Raw genomic sequence first — 14546 nt, 5'->3', positions numbered from 1 at the left:
CTGTATTACAAATTCAACCAAATAAAAAGGAAAATCTTTGGGACTGAAATTAACTATTGTTTGTTAAATATATATATATTCACATTCACATGAAGATACAGTGTTCTAGCCAGGATTTAAAAAGGGCAGGGTGCTCTAGTCAGAAAAATGACAATTATATTCGTAAACTGTCATTGAAAAAAGGGCAATTAAACTAAAATAAAACTCAGGCACTAAGGTAAAATCAAGTTTCAGTTGAAGGGGAGTAATAAAATTCATTACTTTTGGCACAATTTTTTATGTTTAGCTTTAAAAATCTCGGGTCATTAATAGTGACTAATAACACGTTCACACTGCAGCTGAATTTAGTTATTTAGTGGCTTATGAGTTTCATATAAGTTAACCTGTTAGTTACTCATCTTTAGGATCTTATGCACACTTACAATAACAACAAATGGAAGTTTTTAACGACCTTGACTGGCTATACAGCCCTTGCACGGTCGGTAACCTTACAATAATTAATTTGAATTATTATTTTAATGCACTTGATAGAGCAATGAATGGATGTAAAGATGAAAAAAACAATTTTCAAAATATTTATATTCTAAGTGTTTTCAGGTTAAAAATAATTAAAAGAAATATTCTAATATGCATTTGCATTCAATTTGTTTTATATTTATTTAATTACGAAAAAAAAACATAAATAAACGGAATATATTGTGAAAAGGTGATAAAAAAGGGGAAGTAACTCATTTTTTTTGGCAAACATTTTTGAAATAGATAAATTGTTTTTGACATAAAGCAAAGATAATTGGTGTTTAATTAACAATGTGTTTGACACCAAAGCTGTCAGGTGAAGCCATGCACTTAATGTGTCACTTAATTTTACAGTTTACACAGCTAGCAGAACTTCCTGTTCATGGAAGAATTTTGAATTTCAGTTTGACCGTATTTCAAAGTAAGAAAAATGCCGAGATTTTCGCGGTATAAACGACAGGGAACTCGAGAAACGCCAACGGCTGTTTTGCCAGACAAGCTGGGGCGTTTCTGATTTTCTCCCAAGTTCACATAAGTGCGTTTCTATTAATTATCAGATCAATGATCGACATCGTGAAACATCGGTTTCTCAACTTGTGTAAAATGTAAACAAATCATGACCACGTGTTTTTTGTAATTGTACTGAACAGTTCGACCCTAGAAAATACCGTTCTAGATAATGTGGCCAATAGTTCATCCGCATGCACCCTGTGCCGATTAAATTAACGTTGTTTTTTTCTTTTATTTAAAACTGGCCAGTTGTAATATTTTTATGCGACACCCTTGATCTATTTTCATATTACCGGTACGGGAACGGATCAACTTCTGGTCGATATAATATGGGGCGAGATTGTCACTTCGACGTTAGCGCACTTGAGAAACACGTCATCAAAATGTGATTACGCTGGTATGGAGATCAAACTTGAAAATCCGATGCTGGAAAATCCGATGCAGATGTTTTCAGATAAGTGCATTAGAAATTTAATTCAACATGTGTATATTATGATTATAAATTATAATTCATTGAAGAACTATGATTTTTTTATTGTTTTTATTTGAGCAAATCAACATCAGAAAGTCTGAAATCATAAACTGAAAATTATATTTATTTTTAACATGAGTTTTTGACAATGAATAATCTTGTTGTCACATAACAGGCATAACTGGTAGACATGTAAAAAATTATTGAGTTGTGTGAATGGTTATTTGGTGAAAATAATAAGTCGCCGGTTTTTAATCTTCAGGGGATAAAAAAAGGGGGAGGGTAATTAATTTGATTCCAAATGGCTTCCAATGTACTGTATAAACATGCAATAATATTTCTATTGAATTTATTGCTTCAAAACGTCTTGAACAATTGATTCTTTGTGGATTTTTTTTTTTTTTACTTTTAGGGGATTTAATGATTTTAAAATGGAGCTGCCAATTTTGATAGTAAACAGATTGCATGCAGATTCCAGTTACCTTTACTCAGCAATACTAGTTGGAAGTACAGAGACAGCAAATTTAATTACAGAAAGGAGAAGAACTTAACATGTATCCTTTATATCTGATTTTTATTAAGCCTAAATTAATATATTGTTTGTTTTCCCAATCCGACCCCGCCAAGCCAGGTGTGGGTAGGTAGGTAGGGAAATAATTTTATTTTTTCCAAAAAGCTGGAACAATATTGGTCGATCTGGCAAGCCTGAAAATTGGAACTGAATAAAATAATATTTGACTTAGTTTTGACAATAAAATTTTATGAGTCTAACCCGTTTTTGCAGGGTCGGTAGGGATTGGGAAAACAGACAATATTTTATTTTAGGCCTAATATAATATTTGAAACTGAATAGCGAGCATCGTTAAGCCATGGTGAACAATGTGTATCTAAATACAATTATTGAATTAAGACAATGAAATGCTTAAGGGTATTAGTGAACATGAGGAGGAGGGGGTGGGGTTGGGAACCATTTTGGTAATTTAACAATCTAAGCAGCCATTAAAAATGGCCAACAAGTTTGCTAGTAGTAAGTACTAGTATCTAATTTTGATGGGAGTTTAAGGATCTGACATTAAAATAAATACAAGTCAATTTTTTTTAATGGGAACTTGACAGCCATTGAAATAAATTATTAAACACAGTTATCGGGAAGGACGTCCGCCTTGCGCCAATTGCCCTTTTCGACCAGAAATGGTGCATAGAGTGACAAATGTAAGCGCCCACGTGGCGCACGATATTTTCCACTCCATTATGAAACATTTGATATCGTAAAATGGATTTCCGATTGTGTTTCGTGTCGCCATGTGTATGTACAAAACTGTGTGGTGTTACCGCAAATGATAGGAGCACCGCCTATATATATTTTTGGGACGTCTAGGGTGTAAACATATTTTGGATTATATCTTTTGGTAAGTACAATGTATTAGAATTTCCACAATTTTGAATATATGTGCATGTTCTTTTAGTTCAAAGTAGTGACATTTAAAGTGTTTTATTAACTTTTAAGAGTCAAGAAAAAAAGAAGGTCATAGATTTATAAATAGTATTAATAAAGAAGATGTGGTATGCTTGCCAATGAGACAACTCTCCACAAGAGACCAAATGACACAAAAAATATGCATATACATATCATAAAATTGTGTAGGACATGAGTCATATTTTGTATAATTTTAAAACATTATTTGTTTTATAAAATAGTACTTCTGAAAAAGTAATTTTGCTATAAAATTAGAGATCTGTGGTGTGACTGACAATATGACATTTATATATCCACAAGTGGTAAAATAATATATCTTTATATATACATGTATAGTATATACACTACCCACCAAAAGTATGATATAAAACATGGGCAAGACCCATTATGTTATAGTACAATGATTATGAAAAACAAATATTAAACAAAAAAGAAAGGACAACCTCTTTATTTCTAGGGACAGTCACTTATTATAATGATGATAATTTAGTACTGACATGAGGTTTAATGTATTGTACAGTTATATATCGGCTTCTGAACCAGGGTGGTGGTGGTGGCAATTAAGTCAACATTAGGAGTAAGACTTATAAAACTTCTATTTAATAAGTTATGTAGCTCTAAAGCTCAAAAAGGGGGAGCCCACTTTCCTAAATCCACCTCTGAATATTAAATTTCTAGAAGGATTTGACACTCTTAGAAATTGACCCTGCAAGTGACACATTAATACAAATCTTTTCAAAAAGTGTTATTTTCATTTGATAATTTCAGAATTGACAACAAATGTAACTAACTAACTTTATATCTGTACAATGTTAACTTATTCTTTTATATGCTAGATTCTTTTACTTTTATTTTGCAGAATTTGCCATCAACTAATTCAACTTTAAGGACAGCTAGTTCAATGGGACACTGAACGAAAAGATACACACATGTAACAGGACTACCTATAGACGACAGAGAACAAATATTGTTTTATTAAATCACAGAAAATGCCATAAATGGAAAGATTTTCTAAAGACATTCTCCTTACTCATCCATCAAATTCCATCTGATGGTCAATTCTCCATCAAGTTTCCATGCATTTTACATGTAATGGAAATATTCCATTGGTTTTCCATCTGATAGCAAAATTACCATCAGTTTTCCATCAGATGGCAAAAATACCATCAATTATCCATCAGATGGCAAAAATACCATCAGATGGAAATTATGCCATCAATTTTCCATCATCATGAACACAAATTCCATCAAACCTTTTCCATCAACCATTTTTCAGCATTGATGGAAAGTTGATGGAAAGTTGTTCCAATACTCCATCAACATGATGGAATGTGATGGCATTTTTTCCATCACAAAATTCCATCATGTTTGATGGAAAATCTAGGGAAGGGTACATGGTTAGATTCAGCATATCAAAGAACCCCAAGAATTCAATTTTTGATGAAATCAAACAAAGTTTAATTTTGGACCCTTTTGACCTCAATGTACACAAGGTTGATAACGGGGCCCAAAAATCAAAAATCTAAATACATGGTTGGATTCAGCATATCAAAGAACCCCATATATTCCATGTATTCAATTTTTGTTGAAATCAAACAAAGTTTAATTTTGGACCCCGATTTGGACCAACTTGAAAACTGGGCCCATAATCAAAAATCTAAATACATGTTTAGATTCAGCATATCAAAGAACCCTAAGAATTCAATTTTTGTTAAAATCAAACTAAGTTTAATTTTGGACCCTTTGGACCTTAATGTAGACCAATTTGAAAACGGAACTAAAAATTAAGAATCTAAATACACAGTTAGATTCGGCATATCAAAGAACCCCAATAATTCAATTTTTGATGAAATCAAACAAAGTTTAATTTTGGCCCCTTTGGACCTCAATGTGGACCAATTTAAAAACGGGGCCCAAAATCCAAAAACTAAATACACGGTTAGATTCAGCATATTAAAGAACCCCAAGAATTCAAGAATAAAACCCCTTTGAAATTGGTCAAGAAATTAAAGCAATTTATACGAAGTATCTTCTTTTGCACAATACTGTGCAATTAAATATTTCTTGCTATTGCGCAATACTGTACAATTGACAATTTCTTGCTATTGCGCAATATTGTGCTATTGGATATTTCTTGCTTTTGCGCAATACAGTGCAATTGAAGATTTCTTGCTATTGCGCAATACTGTACAATTGAAGATTTCTTGCTATTGTGCAATACTGTGCAATTGAAAATTTCTTGCTATTGCAAAATACTTATTATATAATAATTTACACATCCTGTTTGGTGTGTATCTCCTACCATATCATTATTATTTGCTTTTAAATATAAATCAGAAATAACCAACTTAAAATGGAAAATTTTAAAAGAAAAAAAAAAGGAAAAAAAAAAATTCCCCCCCCCCAAATTTTTGAACCCCCTTATGATTCATCCCCCCTAAACTCAATCCCAGCCTTCCGTTTGTGGTATGGTACCTTGCAGTACAATTTCAGAGAGATCCATACACTTGAACACAAGTTAGTGTCTGGAAACTAGAAAAATGTGTTTTTTGGCCCCTTTTTGGCCCCAAATTCCTAACGTTTAGGGCAATTACCCCCAAACTCAAACCCAGCCTTCCCTTTGTGATATGGAACCTTGTAGTACAATTTCAGAAAGATCCATACACTTACACACAAGTTATTGTCCTGCAACTAGAAAAATGCTTGTTTTTTGCCCCTTTTTGGCCCCTTATTCCTAAAATATTGAGGAAATTACCCCCATCATCAATCCCAGCATTCCCTTTGTGGTATGGTACCTTGCAGTACAATTTCAGAGAGATCCATACACTTGAACACAAGTTATTGTCTGGAAACTAGAAAAATGCTTATTTTTGGCCCCTTTTTGGCCCCCAATTCCTAAACATTTAGGCAATTACCCCCAAACTCAATTCCAGCTTTCCCTTTGTGATATGGAACCTTGTAGTACAATTTCAGAAAGATCCATACACTTACACACAAGTTATTGTCATGAAACTAGAAAAATGCTTGTTTTTTGCCCCTTTTTTTGCCCCTAATTCCTAAAATTTTGAGGCAAATACCCCCAAAATCAATCCCAGCATTCTTTTTGTGATATGGAACCTTGTGGTACAATGTCAGAGAGTTCCATACACTAACACACAAGTTATGTCTGGAAGTTACAAAATTGCTTATTTTTGGCCCCTAATTCCTTTACTGTTGGTACCATAACCCCCAAAATCAATCCCAACCTTCCTTTTGTGGTATTGAACCTTGTGGTAAAATTTCATAGAGATCCATTCACTTAAACTAAAGTTAGAGTGCGAAAACCAATGTGTCTTCGGACGACGACGACAACGACGACGCCTAACCACGACAACAACGACGACGACGCCAACGTCATACCAATATACGACCACAAAAATTTGTTTGCGGTCGTATAAAAATAGATTCATTTGATAAATAAAATGTCCATCCGTAAGTACTTGATGTTTGTGTTTTTTGATACTACATGTATATATATTAAAAAAGATTTGGAAAAAAATTACTAACAGGAACATATCTTTATTATAAAATTTCAATTCTATTTTGTTTGTTTGTTTTAATAGTTTAACCTTATAACATCTACATATTTGTACTATGGTACGGTTTTGAAAATTGTATTCACTGTGTTGCCCAACTATCCTACACGTCTTGATTCATTCACATTATAGATCACATTTCAAACGCACACTATCAGTTTGCGTTCTCAAAAATTCCAATAATACTAATTTCACTCGTGAATGCGCATTTTCGTTTTTCTTTAATATCTGGTTATAATTAATATCCAATTTAAGACCACCAAATAAATGCAAAAATACATTATAATCAATAAAAAGTACTTACATTTTCCTGGCCTAATGTTTTATGATTCATTTAGATTATCCTAGTCCTGTTTAATATAAAGAACTACTAACTAATACTATATATATTTTGAAGCTTTTAGTCATGTTTTATAGTATATTTATATAATGAAGATTTATGAATCAAGTACTATTATCATGATTATGTTGTTGGCAATATACAGTATAGTCCTATTTATAAATATATATGCTTTTTATAAAGAATTCTCAGAGGCGATGTTACTACATAAAGGCTCTCAGGAGCTTGAATTGTTCACCTAGTTTTAATTTACCTACTGTGACCAGATGCCTTAGCCTTACTTATCATAACCAGCCAAATTTCATAGACACCATCCAGCATATCCATTCTCAGTTCTTCATGCCAAATCATTTTAAATGTGTCATTTAATATATTGAATTTGAATTGGTTGTAATCAAACAAGCTTATTAAGGCCATCACACAATTATTCTGATTTAACAGGCTATTATTTCAACTTGGAATTATTTTTAATTATGGAATTTGCATAATTTCTTGTGCTTGAAATTTTTAATAAATTCCATGCTCATTCTGTATTATAATGTTTTAAGTGGTGCATAACACTTTCCATACAATGTATTTTGTATAGATAGTGTTGTGAGCGGCACAGTACATTCTATTGAAAATGTGTTACATTCTTTGTAATAAAAAGTGTTGTGCACCACACAGAACATTAAAATACAGAATAAACATGGAATTCATTAAAAATTTCAAACACAAAAAATTATTCAAATTCCATAATTAGAAATAATTCCAAGTTGAAATAATAGCCTGTTATTTATTTATTAAATTTCTTGATGACATAAATTCCTGTTCTTAGTGACATGCAAGGTAGCAACTATACATATATATGTGTATACGTTACAGTGCTCAGTGTTAGCATATTTGTTGGTCTGTTGGCCTCATGTCTGACAAAATTTGAGACTTTAGTATCCTTTAATATATCTGGCCAAGTTGTGTCAGGGGAGAAGATTTTTGCCAATGCTTTATATGAATGCTTCATGTTGAATTGAACATTGAGTAGACAGTTCCTTGGCTTTATTTATGACAAAGAACTATGGGAAGACACTTATTTAGCAATGGCTGTCATTTCTATTGTTGGCAAGTGTGTGTGGTAGTTAGTATCAAAAGGTACTTCTAGATGACCATTTTGCCAAAACTTCCTTTATCTACATCAGTCAAGGGTCTAACTTAAATAAGTTATTAGAGAAAAATAACATACATGTCGTTATTGTGGGCTGAAATATCAATCAAAGAGCTGAAAGCTCTGAGGAAAAATGACGCCACTGTCTCTAATATTGTGATATTTTTTATGCAAGTCTTGATTTTCACATACCGTAATAAGTTTAACATTGCAACATGTCTCGTAAGCATATAATTGATATTCGTATATGTGTCTGTTTTTTCAGTACAAATGAATAGGTCAAGACTACCTGAATGATCTACAGTATCCAATTACTACTGGCTGTTTTTTTGTATAAATAAATAGGTCAAGACTACCGGAATGATCACAATATCCAATGACTACTGGCTGTTCTTTTGTACTAATAAAAAGGTCAAGACTATTTGAATGATCTACAATATCCAATGACTACTGGCTGTTCTTTTGTACATATAAATAAAGACTACCTGAATGATCTAAAGTATTCTAAGTAATATGATTTTTTTCTTGCAATTACATTTTTCTAAATCAAGAATATAGACTACTAGTATCCTTTTCAAACCAAATGATTATGAAGAGCCTGTTGTTAGCAAGCTCTTATACCCCACATACTCATTAAATAAGTTACTAGTGACCTAGTTATTTCTGTTACTTGAAGCAAATTATATTTCTGTATATTTAGACAATAGTATAATATTGTTTTACTAGTTTTATTTCACCTTGAAGATTAGACAAATAGGGATACTCCGTCGATTTTTTATTTCATGTCAGTCAGATCGCTTTATATGAAACTTGAAACCACTTCTCTGCCATATTGTTATTTTATAACAACTCTGCCCTTGACCATGTTGACCCATGTAATTGATATTCATTCTTTAACCATATATCATAGTCAGTTAGTTTTGATTTTGCACTCCCACACCACCTTTCATGTCTTTCAGGTCAAATGTCTGTCTCCATTTAAGTTAATGACATTGAACAATCACGGTATTAAACACAATTTCAATAGTGATAATGCTGTTCTCGTGGGTCACCATATATTCAACTTGGGTAGCATTCCAGTTATTGAAATGTGTGTCAGATTAGAACAATGATCTAGATCTTTAGGAATGGATCTTATAATTTAATATGGAGCCATAGTATGGGACCCCTACACGGTAACAAAAAAAACAAGCTTGAAAGGATACAATGTCAAGCGGCAAAATCTATCACCAGAGATTACAAGTCAAAAGAGGATGGATGGGATACGTCTCTAAAATGCTTGCTGAACTGGAACTACAGCAAGATCTCCAGACAAGACGAACAAAGCGTTGAAGCCAGAAGTTAATATTTATGTAAAAAGTAGTTGAGGGGCTGATTCCCACTATTGAACCATACTGTCATTCTATAATATCATTGCGTAAGTATTTCTGTATTGGCCTTGTTATTGTTCCATGTCTTGGGTGTATTGGTCTGAGCCGAAGCGGAAGGCCAATACTGCTGGCCGAGGACCAATAATAAGGCCAATACAGAAATACACGTAATAGTATCTTTATTAATTAACTACAGTGTTACAATATTTTTTTTATTTCATTTCACATGAGATAAACATTTTTACCTTTAAGTGGAACTATCCAAATCACAGTTTCCTTTAAATTTATAAGATGCAATATCTAATGATTCGGTGCCGTTTGACTGCTGGCCGAGAACCAATAATAAGGCCAATACAGAAATACACGTAATAGTATCTTTATTAATTAACTACAGTGTTACAATATTTTTTTTTATTTCATTTCACAAGAGATAAACATTTTGACCTTGAAGTGGAACTATCCAAATCTCAGTTTCTTTTTATAAGATGCAATATCTAATGATTCGGTGCCGTTTGAAGTATCTTCAGCCTTTTCTCATCTGATGAATTTTTCTACCCTTTCCAGTCACTATAAAGTGTTACAACTTTAATTTAGACACAACACATAAATAGTAATTGGAAAGGTACTGCCATTGCATGTGTAATGCAAATATATTTTTTAAAAAAAAATGTAAGAGTTGAAATTGATACAACTTTATATCCATAAGCCAATTGACCAAAGAACGAAGATTTGCACAATTACAGAATGCATATGCCTGGTTCGGGTTTAAAAATAAACGACCGTAAATACAAAACATGAGAAGCGACAGTAAACAGTAAAAATCGATTTGTACCATCGACATGATGAAATTATGAGGTCGTCAAGAAATGAACTTTTTGATAATTTACTCGTTCCCCAAACCTGAAATAATCCCATCGTCTACTTTCATAATGCTTTTTAAATGAATGGGACCGTCTTTAACCTAATATATATGCCATACTGAACGTTTCAGCTTGTTTATGGTGAGTAAACCTGCGTCTTACAAACAACTGTTTACTTTCAGTTTGAGTTTATCGTGACTTACGATCTAAAAACTAGAGACGTTCCGAAATCCTGTTTTGTAAACAAAGATTCATACGCACCGCGTTGGTATAACCGTAATTACTAATTTCCGATTTTTAAAATCTTCGTAAATCTGGATAAAGACCATGCAGTTTCTATCCAATGGATATCAAATTGATTCCGATTTTCACTTTTTTTAATGATTGTAAAGTTGAAATGGCATGAAAGGCTGACATTATTTAGGAGAACTATTTTGTCTAGCGATTGCTGATCATTGGAGGGTAAAAAGTCCAACACCATAACAAAACGGATCTATTTATCATGTATACATACCGATTGTTTACGATTGTAAGACGTGCATAAAAGTGAAAGCTTGAATATATATGAAAAATATAACAAAGGGATAGCTCCAAATACCATTTAATAACAAAAAACATATGGACAGGTCAAGATATCTTTTTGGTAAATAAAATAAAGTATGTAAACTGGTTCCCGTCCGACTACAACACTTTGTTCGAGTGTAGCGTAATACAAGCAGATTCCAGTTTGTATGTAAAATAGTAAATATGAAACTGAGTGCGGTAGGCAGAGGCAATAATCGACTTCCGTAAGTTCTGGTCAATTGTATTGGAAACATGCCGCTGATAGCGTCATTTTCCAAAAAACTGTGATAACATATGTATGTTACATGTTTCAAAGGGACAATATACAACCTTTATTTTGTTAAATTTTTCACAAGTTCTATTGATATTATAATTTTCTTTATGTATATTAAACTTTGCAAAGATATAACAGTTCATAGTTTACCAATCATACATAGTACACGGTAACACCTATGTTATTACAGAAAATATATTCCTGCAATAACCAAAGGGTGTTATTACAGCTTCTCTTCATCTCTTTAAAGCCTTTGCTCTGACATCTATCACAATGTATTTCAATTCATTGTAAGAAATGATGATCAGAGCTTGTAATGAGGCACTGTGCAAGATTCCAAGTAATTCCCAAGTGTCTCATTTACTCTCATATAATAAGTTACATGCCTGTAATAACTAAAGCCTTGTTATTACAGCTTAGTTTTCCCTTAAAGGCCTATGTCTCATTGATTTACCATGGTTGATCAAAATTGTATTAATGGAATTAGAAAATTAGTTATCAAGGTAATATATTAAGCTACTGCGCAAAGTTTCAAGAATTCCCAAGTGCCCACTAAAGATAAAATATTTATGATATATTCAACTGATAACCACCATATGCTACTACAGATTAAGGAAAAAACAGTAGACAACTCATGAAGTGTCTGTAATAACGCATGCATGTTATTTTTCTCTGATAACTTGTTTAAGTTACACCCCTGACTGTACATTGTGATCTATGCTCAAAAATTTTGAAACAAATGTTTATTAAATACAATTTTCATCTCTATGAGAGTATTGTTCTCTTGCTGCGTCTTGCAGTTGATGAAAAGCTTATAAAGCATGTAAAGTATTGCTATTTATTGTCACTGAAACATAAAGCAAGTTATTGTTGAGCCTTGAGGTGATTTTTGAGTAAAATGTAATGGTACGAAGACATTAAGTTACTGTCATTGACCATGTTGACGATCTAAAGAAGTCACTAAAAAATTTGTAACGGTATCCAAAAAAACTGTGTCTCTTCTGTGATTGCTACATTTTGTACATGTATAATGTTACAGTAAGCTACTTGTATACATGCTATAAATGTAAATTAAGATAAAAATCATTATTCTAATTCAGTATTTATTCATAAATATATAGATTATAAAAAGAGATTCATGTATATGAGACAATAAAACTGTGAACTGAAAGTTTATTTTTAAATTTTGTTTACCAAAGGAAAATCTGTTAATAAAATTGAGAATGGAAACGGGGAATGGATATGACCACAGAGGTTTAACCCTGAACAGTTGGGGGAAAAATGGACACAATATTCAAGCTTGATACAGGTCTGAATTTGGATTGTAATTAAATATTTGAAACATTATAGGTTTCTGACACAGAATAAATGAAGTCAAAGAACTTGAAATTGGTTATTGGATTGGAATTTATATTCAAATGAAGATTTCTTGCTTTTGTGCAATACACTGTGCTGTTGCACAATACTGTTTTCAGACTATATACAAAGCATTAGCAAAATAAATTGTGACCCCAAATTTTTCTTTGGAAAATTGACAATTACCCCCAAAATGAATCCCAATCTTCTACTTCTGGTATTGAAGTTGTTGGTTTTGTTCTTCAAAATAATTTGCGAGAACAACATTTCATTATGATTGTCTATTTTAAATTATCGTCCTTCCCTACACCTATATCACCCTGCTCAGTCGCTCCGTAATTCTCGTATCACGGCTTTGGGACGAGACCAGGCATTATCAGCGACGTCACAATGTCTGAGGAAAAGTTATCAGCGACGTCACAATGTGAGAGGAGACATTATCAAGCTTGCTTTTGTCAAGCGAAAACTGTCTTAGGGAGGGGAAAAAGACCAGTAATAGAACGATAAACAAAGAATCGGGTTTTCTTCGTATAGATAACATAAAATATCAGCCGCTTGACACAATGTGAAGCTTTTTAGCTTTTTAGCTCGTTCACTGCGCTCACTCGACAAAAAAGTTCACATTGTGGCTCGCGGCTGATATTTTATGATATAAATGTGTAGAAAACCCAATAATCTATACATACGTAGACACTCCAGATTATTATTGAATTTTTATATTTTTACAACACAATGTGTAATCAATTCTGTTAATGTTTAATGCATTTAATGGCATAAAAAAGATTTTTATTTATATTTCAGGGATAATGTATTTGTTATGGCCATCAGAAATAAAAATGCATGAAATGTCAATTTTATTTTTATTCTGCTAAAGGAAAAATAGGGTCAGCAGATCCATAAATCAACAAATTAAAAAACCCTGGCCTGACAAAAAATGTGTTAGTATATGAGAGGTCCCAATGGAGCTAGTGTGTAACTCGCAAAAACAAAATACAAAACCGTCTTATAAGTTGCATGCCACAGATCCACTACAAAAGTCTAAAAGTCTGAAAAGACCAGTTTTTGTCTTAATTTGCATGAACTTTTACTCGACATTCTCCAAAAGTATGACTTGTGTCTTAATTTTTCTTGACAAATTCTCATTTATATTAAATTTGTATGAAATTTACTCGACATATTCTCGACATTCTGAATATGGTCTTAAAATTTCTTGACAAATTCTTGACATTTGAATACTGTCTTGAAATTTCTCGACATATTCTCGACATTCTTATTTTTTCTCAGTATGGCTTGACATATTCTGAACATTTTGAATCGTGTCTTAAATTTACTTGACAGGTCTGAGTTTTACAAATCATGACCAATATTCATGATATAACTTTAATCTTTATTTCTCTTTATATGATATACTGTTGTTTCAAGTTACACTTCTTTACAACAAAAATAAAAGTTGGGAATGTAAAATAATTGAAAATTGGGTATATAAATATTTTCAGAGACATATATAAATATGTGTATATATGTCTCTGATATTTTTACAAATGCAAATATGGCTATGAAATCTAAAGTATAAAATAATTCAAATGTGGGTGTGTTGATATAAAACAATTTCAATGTGGGTTTTTAAATAATTACAAATTTTGATTCCTAAATCTTATAAATTAAATGATTCAAACCAATCATACTGTAGACATATTTCATTCTACATTCATAATATTCAATGTTGATATGGTAAATAATTATTATACCAAAATGTGGTTTATATAAATAGCAAATTATGATGATATACAAATCATTCATTTAACAGAAGAAAAATTTGTGTAATGTCATCTGTTGGAATATATTAAGTATTACACATGGACAGGATGTTCCCCATAAAACTAAGGTATTCCACACCCCAGAGTACACGCAACTGTCAAATAGAAGTTATTGCTTTACCTGTAATCAGCCATACAACTTATCAGTTGACCGACCATGCCACTACAATTTAAAAAGTTTGTTGATAGATGAAAATGAAAATCATAATTTTGATGAAAAAAAATTGAATTGAAATGGATTTTCTTCATCAAAATTATGAAGTTAATTATTTCA

The sequence above is a fragment of the Mytilus californianus genome, unplaced genomic scaffold, assembly GCF_021869535.1.
Source record: "Mytilus californianus isolate M0D057914Y unplaced genomic scaffold, xbMytCali1.0.p SCAF_37, whole genome shotgun sequence".
Lineage (NCBI taxonomy): Eukaryota > Metazoa > Mollusca > Bivalvia > Mytilida > Mytilidae > Mytilus > Mytilus californianus.
The sequence above is the reverse complement of the archived record's forward strand: the minus strand, read 5'-3'. Positions refer to the sequence as shown.